Genomic DNA, 13,375 nt, shown 5'->3' with positions numbered 1-13,375 from the left:
CCTCCAAATTAACTCCCAACCAACTCCTTAACCTCGTCCACCTTCTCTCCCTCCAGCTTAACTCCTATCGCCGGGCCTTTTTTGTTTCCCTCGTCCTCCAAAATGCCTACGACGACATGTAGCATCCCGATCTACTCTTCAAACGCCAAGCCTACGCCCTGCCAATCAATTTTGTCTGTCTGGCCGGTTTCTTCCTCTCATACTGTCCTTCTTATTTCACTCTCCAAGCCACCAAATCCTCTCTCTTTTATCCCACTGCTGGCGTCCCCCCGACCTCCATCCTCTACATACTCCTCTGTCTCCTGCACACTGCCAATATGCCCAAATCACCTCCTCCTGTCCACCTCCTACAATACACCGATGTCACCACGTTCCTGCCTCTCTATCCTACCCCTTAATGGTCCTAGCACACTCTCCAAACCCACTGTTTTCATTTCTACCTCACCATTTATGGTCATCCCATCCAGATCACCCCCACCCTGAGATACTTTGCCTTCACCCTCGACCATCACCTCACCTGGACCCCTCATCTCCTGACCATCCAGCAGAAAGCCCATTCCCAGCTCTGCCTCCTGAAACACCTGTCTGGCTGGACATTGGGATTGCAAACTTAAACCATCCTCCACACCTACAAATCCCTCATACATACTATCCTCTGCCATGCTAGTAGTGCCTGGATCTCCACCCTCTCCCCCACTTCTATAAGGCTCCCCAGATGCTACAATGCCATGCCTTTCCTTCCGTATCTGCCTTCCTTCCCCTACAAGACTCCTGTATGGCCTCATCACCTTCCCCCACCTCTTCTTATTACCCCAACATCTTCACATCCTTTACACTGCCCACAGGCTTGATCCCCCCCCCTGGTTTCCTCCTTCCTCTCCACCCCCCCCCCCCCTGTTGCTGCAACTCTATTGCTGTATACCTCCGTCTCTCCATGGCATGGACCTGGGCGCTGATGTTTAGTGGAGGAACAGAGCGAGCTGAATTTCGCAAAGTCCCTGTTTTTGGAATCGGTGTGCATTTTTACAGAAGATATTTTCGTTACGCAAAAACATATTAATACGTGCATGCAGAATATCTCCCATAACAGATTGACATCAACAACATAAGTCTATAATTGTGTGCATCTTTCGTAAGACCCTTCTTGGAACTGCAATGACCTGTGCTTTTCTCCAACACTACATACCGTTCGTTGCTCCAGCGATCTAGAAAGATAAACTACTTGTAGAAAGGAAACAAGGCAGATGCCAGACTGAGATTCATTGGAAGAATCCTCAGGAAATGTAATCCATCAACAAAGCAGTAGTGTACAAGACAGTCGTTTGACCAATACTTGAGTACTGCTCTTCAGTGTGGGATCTGTATCTGTGAAAGAAAGTAGGCACTATAAAAAAATAATCTCTCACCAAAAAGTATGAATATATAACTTTATGTATTCTTCAAAAAAACGTAATATTGCAAATAGCAAAGAACATTCTTCATGAAACAGCCATGAAATAAAAGTCCACTGATGATGCTGCAATTGTAGTGAAACACGTTTCGGATATGAAACAAAATAGTGTTTTGCTAAATGTCGGACCCCATCCAAAAATATTTATATGTTCAGTTTCTTAATATTCACATTTTTCTCTATGAATCGGCAAGCGATTACATCACACCCGATCGTAAGAATACGTCAACGTCGTCCAGATTCTAAAACGCATAGGGAGACGTAATAGTGAACTTTGGAAGTGTGCCGTATATTTCCTTTGATGGCTGCATGTCTCACGCGATTGTTCACAATTGTGCCATTAAATCGCCCACTTACGTGACGTATTTACAAGCACCAAATTCACCGTCACATCTACATTCCCGTACTACACTGCAAACCACTGTGAGGCACATGGCAGAGTACTTGGCACGGTAACAAGTTTCGACATTTTTTCTCGTTCCTTTCGCGTACAGATTGCGTTAAGGGCGAGTGCTGAGACGACTCGGTGTTGTGGCTGGCCTGCCTCTGCCTTCAGCCTCCTTACAGCAGCGACGCGTAGTGGCTGGAGAGCGCCTCTGGACTCTACATCTACATCTACATTTATACTCCGCAAGCCACCCAACGGTGTGTGGCGGAGGGCACTTTACGTGCCACTGTCATTACCTCCCTTTTCTGTTCCAGTCGCGTATGGTTCGCGGGAAGAACGACTGTCTGAATGCCTCCGTGCGCGCTCGAATCTCTCTAATTTTACATTCGTGATCTCCTCGGGAGGTATAAGTAGGGGGAAGCAATATATTCGATACCTCTTCCAGAAATGCACCCTCTTGAAACCTGGCGAGCAAGCTACACCGCGATGCAGAGCGCCTCTCTTGCAGAGTCTGCCACGTGAGTTTCCTAAACATCACCGTAACGCTATCACGGTTACCAAATAACCCTGTGACGAAACGCGCCGCTCTGCTTTGGATCTTCTCTATCTCCTCTGTCAACCCAATCTGGTACGGATCCCACACTGTTGAGCAATACTCAAGAATAGGTCGAATGAGTGTTTTGTAAGCCACTTCCTTTGTTGATGGACTACATTTTCTAAGGACGCTCCCAATGAATCTCAACCTGGTACCCGCCTTACCAACAATCAATTTTATATGATCATTCCACTACAAATCGTTCCGCACGCATACTCCCAGATATTTTACAGAAGTAACTGCTACCAGTGTTTGTTCCGCTATCATATAATCATACACTAAAGGATCCTTCTTTCTATGTATTCGCAATACATTACATTTGTCTATGTTAAGGGTCAGTTGCCACTCCCTGCACCAAGTGCCTATTCGCTGTAGATCTTCCTGCATTTCGCTACAATTTTCTAATTCTGCAACTTCTCTGTATACTACAGCATCATCCGCGAAAAGCCGCATGGAACTTCCGACACTATCTACTAGATCATTTATATATATTGTGAAAAGCAATGGTCCCATAACACTCCCCTGTGGCACGCCAGAGGTTACTTTAACGTCTGTAGACGTCTCTCCATTGATAACAACATGCTGTGCTCTGTTTGCTAAAAACTCTTCAATCCAGCCACACAGCTGGTCTGATATTCCGTAGGCTCTTACTTTGTTTATCAGGCGACAGTGCGGAACTGTATCGAACGCCTTCCGGAAGTCAAGGAAAATAGCATCTACCTGGCAGCCTGTATCTAATATTTTCTGGGTCTCATGAACACATAAAACGAGTTGGGTCTCACACGATTGCTGTTTCCGGAATCCATGTTGATTCCTACAGAGTAGATACTGGGTTTCCAAAAACGACATGATACTCGAGCAAAAATGTTCTAAAATTCTACAACAGATCGACGTCAGAGATATAGGTCTATAGTTTTGCGTCTCTGCTCGACGACCCTTCTTGAAGACTGGGACTATCTGTGCTCTTTTCCAATCATTTGGAACCTTCCGTTCCTCTAGAGACTTGCGGTACACGGCTGTCAGAAGGGGGGCAAGTTCTTTCGCGTACTCTGTGTAGAAACGAATTGGTATCCCGTCAGGTCCAGTGGACTTTCCTCTGTTGAGTGATTCCAGTTGCTTTTCTATTCCTTGGACATTTATTTCGATGTCAGCCATTTTTTGGTTTGTGCGAGGATTTAGAGAAGGAACTGCAGTGCGGTCTTCCTCTGTGAAACAGCTTTGGAAAAAGGTGTTTAGTATGTCAGCTTTACGCATGTCATGCTCTGTTTCAATTCCATCATCATCTCGGAGTTTCTGGATATGCTGTTTCGAGCCACTTACTGATTTAACGTAAGACCAGAACTTCCTAGGATTTTCTGTTAAGTCGGTATGTAGAATTTTACTTTCGAATTCACTGAACGCTTCACGCATAGCCCTCCTTACGCTAACTTTGACATCGTTTAGCTTCTGTTTGTCTGAGAGGTTTTGGCTAAGTTTAAACTTGGAGTGAAGCTCTCTTTGCTTTCGCAGTAGTTTCCTAACTTTGTTGTTGAACCACGATGGGCTTTTACCGTCCCTCACAGTTTTACTCGGCATGTACCCGTCTAAAACGCATTTTAAAATTGCCTTAAACTTTTTCCATAAACACATTGTCAGTGTCGGAACAGAAATTTTCGTTTTGATCTGTTAGGTAGTCTGAAATCTGCCTTCTATTACTCTTGCTAAACAGATAAACCTTCCTCCCTTTTTTTATATTCCTATTAACTTCCATATTCAGGGATGCTGCAACGGCCTTATGATCACTGATTCCCTGTTCTGCACTTACAGAGTCGAAAAGTTCGGGTCTGTTTGTTATCAGCAGGTCCAAGATGTTATCTCCACGAGTCGGTTCTCTGTTTAATTGCTCGAGGTAATTTTCGGATAGTGCACTCAGTATAATGTCACTCGATGCTCTGTCCCTACCACCCGTCCTAAACATCTGAGTGTCCCAGTCTATATCTGGTAAATTAAAATCTCCACCTAAGACTATAATGTGCTGAGAAAATTTATGTGCAATGTATTCCAAATTTTCTCTCAGTTGTTCTGCAACTAATGCTGCTGAGTCGGGAGGTCGGTAAAAGGAGACAATTACTAACCTAGCTCGGTTGTTGAGTGTAACCTCCACCCATAATATTTCACAGGAACTATCCACTTCTACTACACTACAGGATAAACTACTACTAACAGCGACAAACACGCCACCACCGGTTGCATGCAATCTATCCTTTCTAAACACCGTCTGTGCCTTTGTAAAAATTTCGGCTGAATTTATCTCTGTCTTCAGCCAGCTTTCTGTACCTATAACGATTTCAGCTTCGGTGCTTTCTATCAGCGCTTGAATTTCCGGTACTTTACCAATGCAGCTTCGACAGTTTACAATTACAATACCGATTGCTGCTTGGTCCCCGCATGTCCTGACTTTGCCCCGCACCCTTTGGGGCTGTTGCCCTTTCTGTACTTGCCCGAGGCCATCTAACCTAAAAAACAGCCCAGTCCACGCCACACAATTCCTGCTACCCGTGTAGCCGCTTGCTGCGTGTAGTGGACTCCTGACCTATCCAGCAGAACCCGAAACCCGACCACCCTATGGCGCAAGTCGAGGAATCTGCAGCCCACACGGTCGCAGAACCGTCTCAGCCTCTGATTCAGACGCTCCACTCGGCTCTGTACCAAAGGTCCGCAGTCAGTCCTGTCGACGATGCTGCAGATGGTGAGCTCTGCTTTCATCCCGCTAGCGAGACTGGCAGTCTTCACCAAATCAGATAGCCGCCGGAAGCCAGAGAGGACTTCCTCCGATCCATAGCGACACACATCATTGTTGCCGACATGAGCGACCACCTGCAGATGGGTGCACCCTGTACCCTTCATGGCATCCAGAAGGACCCTTTCCACATCTGGAATGACTGCCCCCGGTATGCACATGGAGTGCACTTTGGTTCTCTTCCCCTCTCTTGCTGCCATATCCGTAAGGGGCCCCATTACGCGCCTGACGTTGGATCTCCCAACTACCAGTAAGCCCACCCTCTGCGACTGCCCAGATCTTGCAGACTGAGGGGCAACCTCTGGAACAGACAAGCAGCCATCTCCAGCCAAACATCTGTATCAGCCGGAGACAGAGCCTGAAACCGGTTCGTCACACAAACTGGAGAGGCCTTCCGTTCAGCCCTCCGGAATGTCTTTCGCCCCCTGCCACACCTCGAGATGACCTCCTACTCTACCACAGGTGAGGGATCAGCCTCAATGTGGGCAGTATCCTGGGCAGCCACAGTCGTAGTCCGATTGGGGGATGCGTGGGACGAGCTGGCTGTCCCCGACAAACCCCCATCCAGACCCCCACAGTGATGCCCATGGGCAACAGCCTCAAGCTGTGTGACCGAAGCCAACACTGCCTGAAGCTGGGAGCGAAGGGATGCCAACTCAGCCTGCATCCGAACACAGCAGTTGCAGTCCCTATCCATGCTAAAAACTGTTATGCAAAGAACATCTGAACTATTCTACAGAGAGCACAAACAAATCAACACAAAATTTAAACGGTTATTAAAATACAAGATTGCCTAGTAAATGCAGTAATGCTGATACTTTCGCACTGCTGACACACTGCTTGGCGGCGGAATGAGACTACGCGATTTTACACTATTCAGGTACTAAAACGCGATGCTACAACTCTCAAATACTATAATACGCCCGAAATTTATTAATTTAAACAATGCAAGTACCAAAAACACGCAAAGAAATTAAGAATTAAACTATGTAACAAATGAGTGAGCTAGGAGTATACAACTTTACGCTGGCAGCTGCTTATCCAACGGCAGCAGGGAGCACACTGGCTGTGACCAACCGACAATGGCCGTTCAAAACAAAAACAGAAGACTCCTCGCTTAACAGTCGCCTGCGAAATATCGTAAGCGGCCTCTCATAGGGTAACTTGCGCCCTCTTCAAGTGTCTGCCGATTGTGTTGTTTCAACACTTGCGTGGCACTCTCACGTGGGTCAACCACACCTGTGATTATTTGTGCTGCCCTTCTCTGTAGACGTTCAGTAGCCGCTGTCGGTGCTATCTGGTATGGGACCGACACACTTGAGTATCATGCTATGACGGGACACACAAGTAACCAATATCGACTGCAGTTGGCTCCACTGTCCGAGCAACCTGCCAGAGGTCCGGAGCCATCGTCACTACATGTCTCCCCAGCTGACTAGTTTACAATTCGTCAGGATCGGATAACGGAACAACTAAGATGGCTTGTAACAAAAAAAAAGGGTGCCCCCAAAACAACTCCGGGTTAAAATTTTGTTAGAAATGGGAACGGAATTTCGGACACTCACGCTCACGGTATGTCTGCTGCGTCAAATCTGAGTAAAAATGCGAAATCATGACGGAAACCTCCATTGGCTTCTGCCGCAACATCTGACTGCAATCCTACTGTCGAAGTCTGCGACTCCCTTTCCGCACAGTGAGACATAAATATTTCGAATTCCTGTATAGTCTCTTAACGTTGAGACTGTTCCCGCCCTGACAGTTAAAATTATTGCTGACCTTACCCCTAATTACTACTCCCTATGAGATCAGAGAGTGACAGTATGTAAACTATGATAGCTTACTGATTTCTGTATCCTCAATATAGGCAATTATTCTGACTGCAAAAGTTGGAGAACCTAGTCGCCTTAGAAGATCTAAAATACTTTCCAATTAAGATTGTGATTTATATGTCCACCCAAAAATTTAGTATGCTCTACCCTGTCTACTGACTTCTGTTGGTGAGTTATATGTATTGAAGTAACTGTAATTTTTACAGAAGAAAACTAGGAGTACTGGGTTTTTTCAAAGTTTAAAGTAAGCCCATTTGCAGGAAACCAATTAATGTCTTTTCCAGAGACTTTATTTCTATCATTTTGAAATGTATATTCTTTTACCGGAGTAATAATGGTGCTCATATCATCGACAAAGAGTGTCTGTTCAGCTTCTTGTTTCAGATAAGAAAGAAGGTCGTTCACATATATCAGAACAAAATTTGCCCCATGATTGAACCCAGTGGAACACCTAATGTAATTTTACCCCAGTTAGATGAAGTGGAAAACTTCCATAAATCACTTGACCCATACAAAGAAACTTTTTGTTTGCTGTTCTGTAGGTATCACTTAAACCACTCTTATGCTATTCCATTTACACCATAGTATTGTACTTTCTGTAACATAATGTCATGGTTCACACAGTAAGATGCTTTGGACAAGTCACAGAAATTCCTACTGGTGACATTTTACTATTTAAATACTCTATTATGTGGACAGAGAATTTGTATATAGCTGTCTCGGTGGAACAGCATTTTCGAAATCCGAAATGTGATTTACTCGTATCTCATTACTGTTGAGATGGCTAACCACTCTTGAGTACATTACTTCTCACATTTTTGAAAATGCTGTAAGCAAGGATACTGGCCAATAATTATTGACATCTGTGGTGTCTCCCTTTCTGCAGAGAGGCCTGAAAAGTGTATATTTTCACCTGTCTGGGAAAATGCCTTGAGTTAGTACTGCATTACATATGTGATTCAGGACATCAGTTATAATTGCTCCACATTGTTTTAATATCTTATTTGAGATGTCATTTACTCCAACAGAACACTTATTTTTGAAAGATTTAATAACTTAACTTATTTCACAAGAGGTTGTTAGGTGAAACTCAATCTGACTAAATTTTTTTCAAAACTGACTCTTCTATGTACTTTAATAGTAATATTACTTCCGCCAGTGGTTACTTTTCCTGTCTCCCTTCTAACAATATTCCACATTGATTTGATTTTATTGCCAGAGTTGTTAATTTCTTCTCTAACATACATATTTCTTGATTTCCTTACAACTTTTCTCAGAGTGTTACAATAATTGTTATAGTGTAAAACTACTTCTGGATATTTACTAGTTCTTGTTGCCTCATACGGTTTTCTTTTTCTTTCTGAAGACATTGTAATACCTGTAATAATCCAAGGTTCTTTGAAAAGTTTGTGGTGTTACATTTAGTAATTTTCTTTGTGAAACAATGTTCAAAAATGGATAACATTTATCAAGAAATATGTTGCATTAATCATTACCATTTGGCTCACTATATACATCTCCCCAATTAAGATTTCTTAAACTTTCTCTAAAGTGATCTATAGATACCAGGTTGAGCAACCTAACACTTTTACTTAATGGCTTCTCAACTGGACACCCTGTTAGGTTTTGTAAGTTAATCAATTGTGCGTCATGGTCTGAGAATCCATTTACCACAGGGAAAGCATGTGTTTGTTTTACATCTTCTTTCCGTGCAAATACATTATCTATTAGAGTGCTATACGTGTAGGGAAATTGACCACTGATTATAAGTTATATGTTGTTAATAACACTCCTAGTTCACTTTTCCTATCAGAATTACTCAGAAAGTTTGGACTGAAATCACCACATATTAATAAATTCTCCTTTTTGTCTGACAGACAGCAAAATAGTGAGTCAAACTTTATAATGAATAGCTCCCAGTCTCCTAATGGGGACCTGTACACTGTTGCTAATATCAATACTACATTATCTAGGTGAAGTTCACATGCAGAAACCTCAAAGTGCTGATCAACACAGAATTTGCTTACTTCTATAGTTTTGTATTTAATGTTTCAAATGGCTCTGAGCACTATGGGACTTAACTTCTGAGGTCATCAGTCCCCCAGATCTTAGAACTACTTAAACCTAACTAACCTAAGGACATCACACACATCCATGGCCGAGGCAGGATTCGAACCTGCGACTGTAGCGGTCGCGCGGTTCCAGACTATAGTGGCTAGAACAGCTTGGCCACTACGGGCGGCGTTTTGTATTTATACCCTTGTTTTATGAAAATGGCAACTCCTCCTTTATCCATCCTACATCTACAAGCCTAAAATGCTAAATTATACCCATTTATACTGACACTATCCATCCCTACAGTTACATGGTGTTCAGACAGACAGAGTATATCAACCACATTCTTATTTTTGAGACCATCAAAACATGCTAATAGCTCATCTACTTTATTTTTTATTCCCCTGAAATTTTGATGAAGTAAGTTGATACTGCCCTTAGCTTTGCCCCTATTTACTGTGTGGACTTTCACTTTAAGCTAAAAAACCTGTCTGCCTGCACCCATTCACCACGGGTATCACCTCTTGTGTGATTGTCCCCCCCCCCCTTCCTTATGATTTGTGCTAATAGAGAAGCCAACTTATTTTTCCTCTTCCTAATCAGGTGCAGGCTGTATGTAGTGTATCCCAACGTACCAATATCATTAACTAGAACAACCCTTACGTGAGATTTTGTCGGTGTCTGGAGCAGCACATTCAACTCACTGTTAACATGCCTTAAAGCAGTGTTTACCCAGGGCTGATCATGGCGCTGAAAGACCTCCACAGACGCCACATTTGTGTGCCCAGTTTCTGCTCCTGTTTTATCCAGGTCACTTCTAATACTATATCTTGGATTCATAGCCAGGGTGTTTCCTGCTCCCACAACTATAATTACCTGATCTTCCTTCTCAAAGTCATTGCATAGCTGATTTTTCTGTCACCTGCCTAAGGCTAGCACTTTGCTTCACAAAACTTGTTTCCTGGTACCCCGCACCTAATTTCTCACACTCCTCCCATGAGAGCTCCCTATAAGCAGACTTCTTCTTTTCCTATTCTAGTTTGATCCTGCCCTGTCTTTCTTCTTTAAGCTAATATTCTGCTTCAAACTACTTTCAACTACATCTGGATGAGGCCCTTCCTCCACTTCAGATAGCAACCCAAACTGATTTAGTATTTGAATTTCTGGAGTCTTTTCAAGTGTTTCCCTTTTTCGCCCTTTGCTTTCTACTTTTTCCAAGTTCTCAGTCTCTTTTTCCTTCATTAAATTACATAATTCCTAGTCTGCATTTTCTAGTTCAGCCTTAAGGGCACAACATTTTGCCTCATGTTCAGCGATTTTTCTGTCCTTTCTACATAACCTACACTGCCATCGAAGAGCCTCATCTTCTTTCCTCCATGAAACCATAACTTACAGTCCACACAGAGCACCCCCTCTTTCAAATTCCTATGCAAACAGCACATTTCTCACATATGGTTTGACAGACAAACTTAACACAATAGCAGACAATAAGTTGGCACAAGACCTGTACTAATCCGTAAATAAACACTAATGTATACAAACTTTTAAACTTATTTCCAAAAGTTTTATCTACACAAACACTGTATGAGAGAAACGAATTAGTTAGGATTTGAAGGAATAACTCTAGTCAAAAACGAAAATCTGCACTCGTGCCAAATTTACGGTAAAAAAACGTAAACAAACTAGCGACTACCAGCCTTTACCAATTACTTCCTTTTAGATCGAAATACAGTCAGGAAACCGATACCTTCAATAGATAGACTACTGGAGAAGTAAGTACATTAATCTAAAATTTAATATTAAAAAAAATAGCTCTTATTTCAATATTAATCACTTAAATTAGTGAGATCTTTATTATAATAAATACTGACCAGGATATGCAGTTGGTAAAAGTGAAACCACAAAACTTGCTACAAGGAGTTTCCCAGTAACTGTAAACCATTTAAAAGACTTGATTGACTGTATTGATAACTTGGGAAATTTCACCAGAAAAAATGATGATTGTTCACAACAGACCACTCACTCACTATTCATAGCCAAATATTTGAAAATATGGTAAATTTTTTTGAAGAAACTGAAAGTAGAAACATTAATTTCTTATGTGAGGAAGTGAATTTAATGGGTGAACGAAAGAAACATTACAGATATTAGCTAGATTTAATTATATTTTGTAGTATTTTATTTTCAATATCCCAACTGTCTTGTGCTACCCTGTCCTAATACACTGCATAAGAGTAGTCCATATTTTGAAACACACCAAACAGGTGAGTAGCTAGGTGGCAATTTTCTGTTGTACAAAACAGAAGATACAGTTCCTTTGTGAATCAGGTCATGATGTTTCACTAATGGTTGACAAAACTCACTTGAAACTGTATTTGGACTACACAGGAGGTAACACTTTGGAGACTAGATTCAGTTCTAAAATTGTGGCAACTAGTGCTCAGGTTTCTATACCTCCAGTTAGGAACGTAAATGGTGAAGAACACTCTAATTAAAAAAAGATTTCATAGGCTACACATAATTTGTTTTAATTAGCCTGTGTTGTTAGTGATAAGATTTCAATTAACACACATGCCACATCATTCCCCTCCTCAACGGTCAAATTTTTACAAACACCCCTGTGATGACACAAAACCCCTCTTTGTGTTTTATGTTCTGTTCACATATTAAAATGCGTCACAAACAACTGAATCAGTAAGAAAGATACTGATGAGAAAATAAAGTACCCACAGTTTCAAACAATTTCAGAAAGTATACAACTGCTTGTGACCAAGTTCTCTGCAGTTAAAAAGGTACATGATGGAGTGCATCCACAGATAATGAAATCTGCCAACAAACTTAATTTAAAGGCTCTTTGTAAAAGCATCATTGAGCAACAAAAATGCCAAACCTGTGCTTAATAGTTTTGGTGAGATCGCTTAGTTAGCCTTGGAGGAACATTATTTTGCTGAAAGTTTTGAGAGCACTGCTAAATTCATCAAAATTAATTTGTACATGGTGGAATATTCTAAATGTTTGATCTCCTGGTAGATTATCCCTTTCAAGGATGCACTGCAGAATCACTTTCCAGAACAAACGGCCAAAATATCAGATATTTAGAAAGTTTTTCATCGTTGTTGGATACATGGGAATGTCGTCCTGAACACACATCTGAATTATAAAATAACACACATTTGGCCATTTCAGATTCCATTCGCAGTCTAGAGACGACCAAGTACTGCAGCGAGGACACGAATTTTAAATATGTTTTGCCATGGAATGTTCAGACAGGTGCTGTAGAAGCGAGATTTGGTAAATAGCGAACAGTGGAAGGATCTCAATTATTGGTATCTTGAGACAGATTTTGACATTCAATTCAAGGTTAGGTTTCAGACGCTGCTGTCCCTGAAAATTCCATCATCCGCTCTTGGAGAAGTTGGAATAGATTCAGATTCTTTTATAACTGACTTTGAAGATGATGTGACCTTACCTCCAACAAACATTTACGGTATAATCGATTTCAGTGAGGAACAAATTCAGTCTGTTCAGGAATACTTGCCTGTTTTCACATACTTGTCAGGGTATTGTGCCAGATCTGTTCCTAAGAAGCTGAGATGTGAGACATCTAAAATACATTTAGAGCTAGATAAAGTCTTTTAGTAATAGAAATGATGAACATATAAGAAACACAGACAGAAATAGGTCGTATTGTCATAATAATGAGGTTATTAATGCTGTTATTTTTACTTATTTGGTTGCTAAAAACTTGATGTCTAGAGAACATGAACACAGCTACATGAGATGCTCTCCCCAGAGATATTTGCTGTTGATGCAATTAAAAGAGACTGCTACCTGAGGGAGTTGTCTTGTAGTAAGGTAGATCGCACAGACTACAGATTTCTTTAGCGTGTACCGGTTGTAAAAGTAGGGTGTAATATGTTACTCAATAATTATGTTAAAAAAATTAACGATAGCCATAACGGTACTAACAATAAAAAGAGAAAGTTTTCAACTGTAAACTAGTTTGGAATAAATTTTGTGACAGTTTAACAAACATTTACATTTGTCATTTTCCCCTCAGTCCTAATTTTCTCTTCTCGATATGCGTAATTGCAGTTTTAACACTGAATATGTATAATACTAAGCCTATATTTTACTTACAATGAATCTGTAAAGAGGTCAACATCTTGAATAAAGGTGTTAATACTACATAGTTAACCAACACGTACTGCCGTGAGCAAAACATTAACTACCGCGCTGCCATCTGTTGGCGACGACAGGCAACAGCTGTGTGGCCGCC

This window comes from Schistocerca nitens, chromosome 11 (assembly GCF_023898315.1).
Source record: "Schistocerca nitens isolate TAMUIC-IGC-003100 chromosome 11, iqSchNite1.1, whole genome shotgun sequence".
In the NCBI taxonomy this organism is placed as follows: Eukaryota; Metazoa; Arthropoda; class Insecta; order Orthoptera; family Acrididae; genus Schistocerca; species Schistocerca nitens.
The sequence above is the reverse complement of the archived record's forward strand: the minus strand, read 5'-3'. Positions refer to the sequence as shown.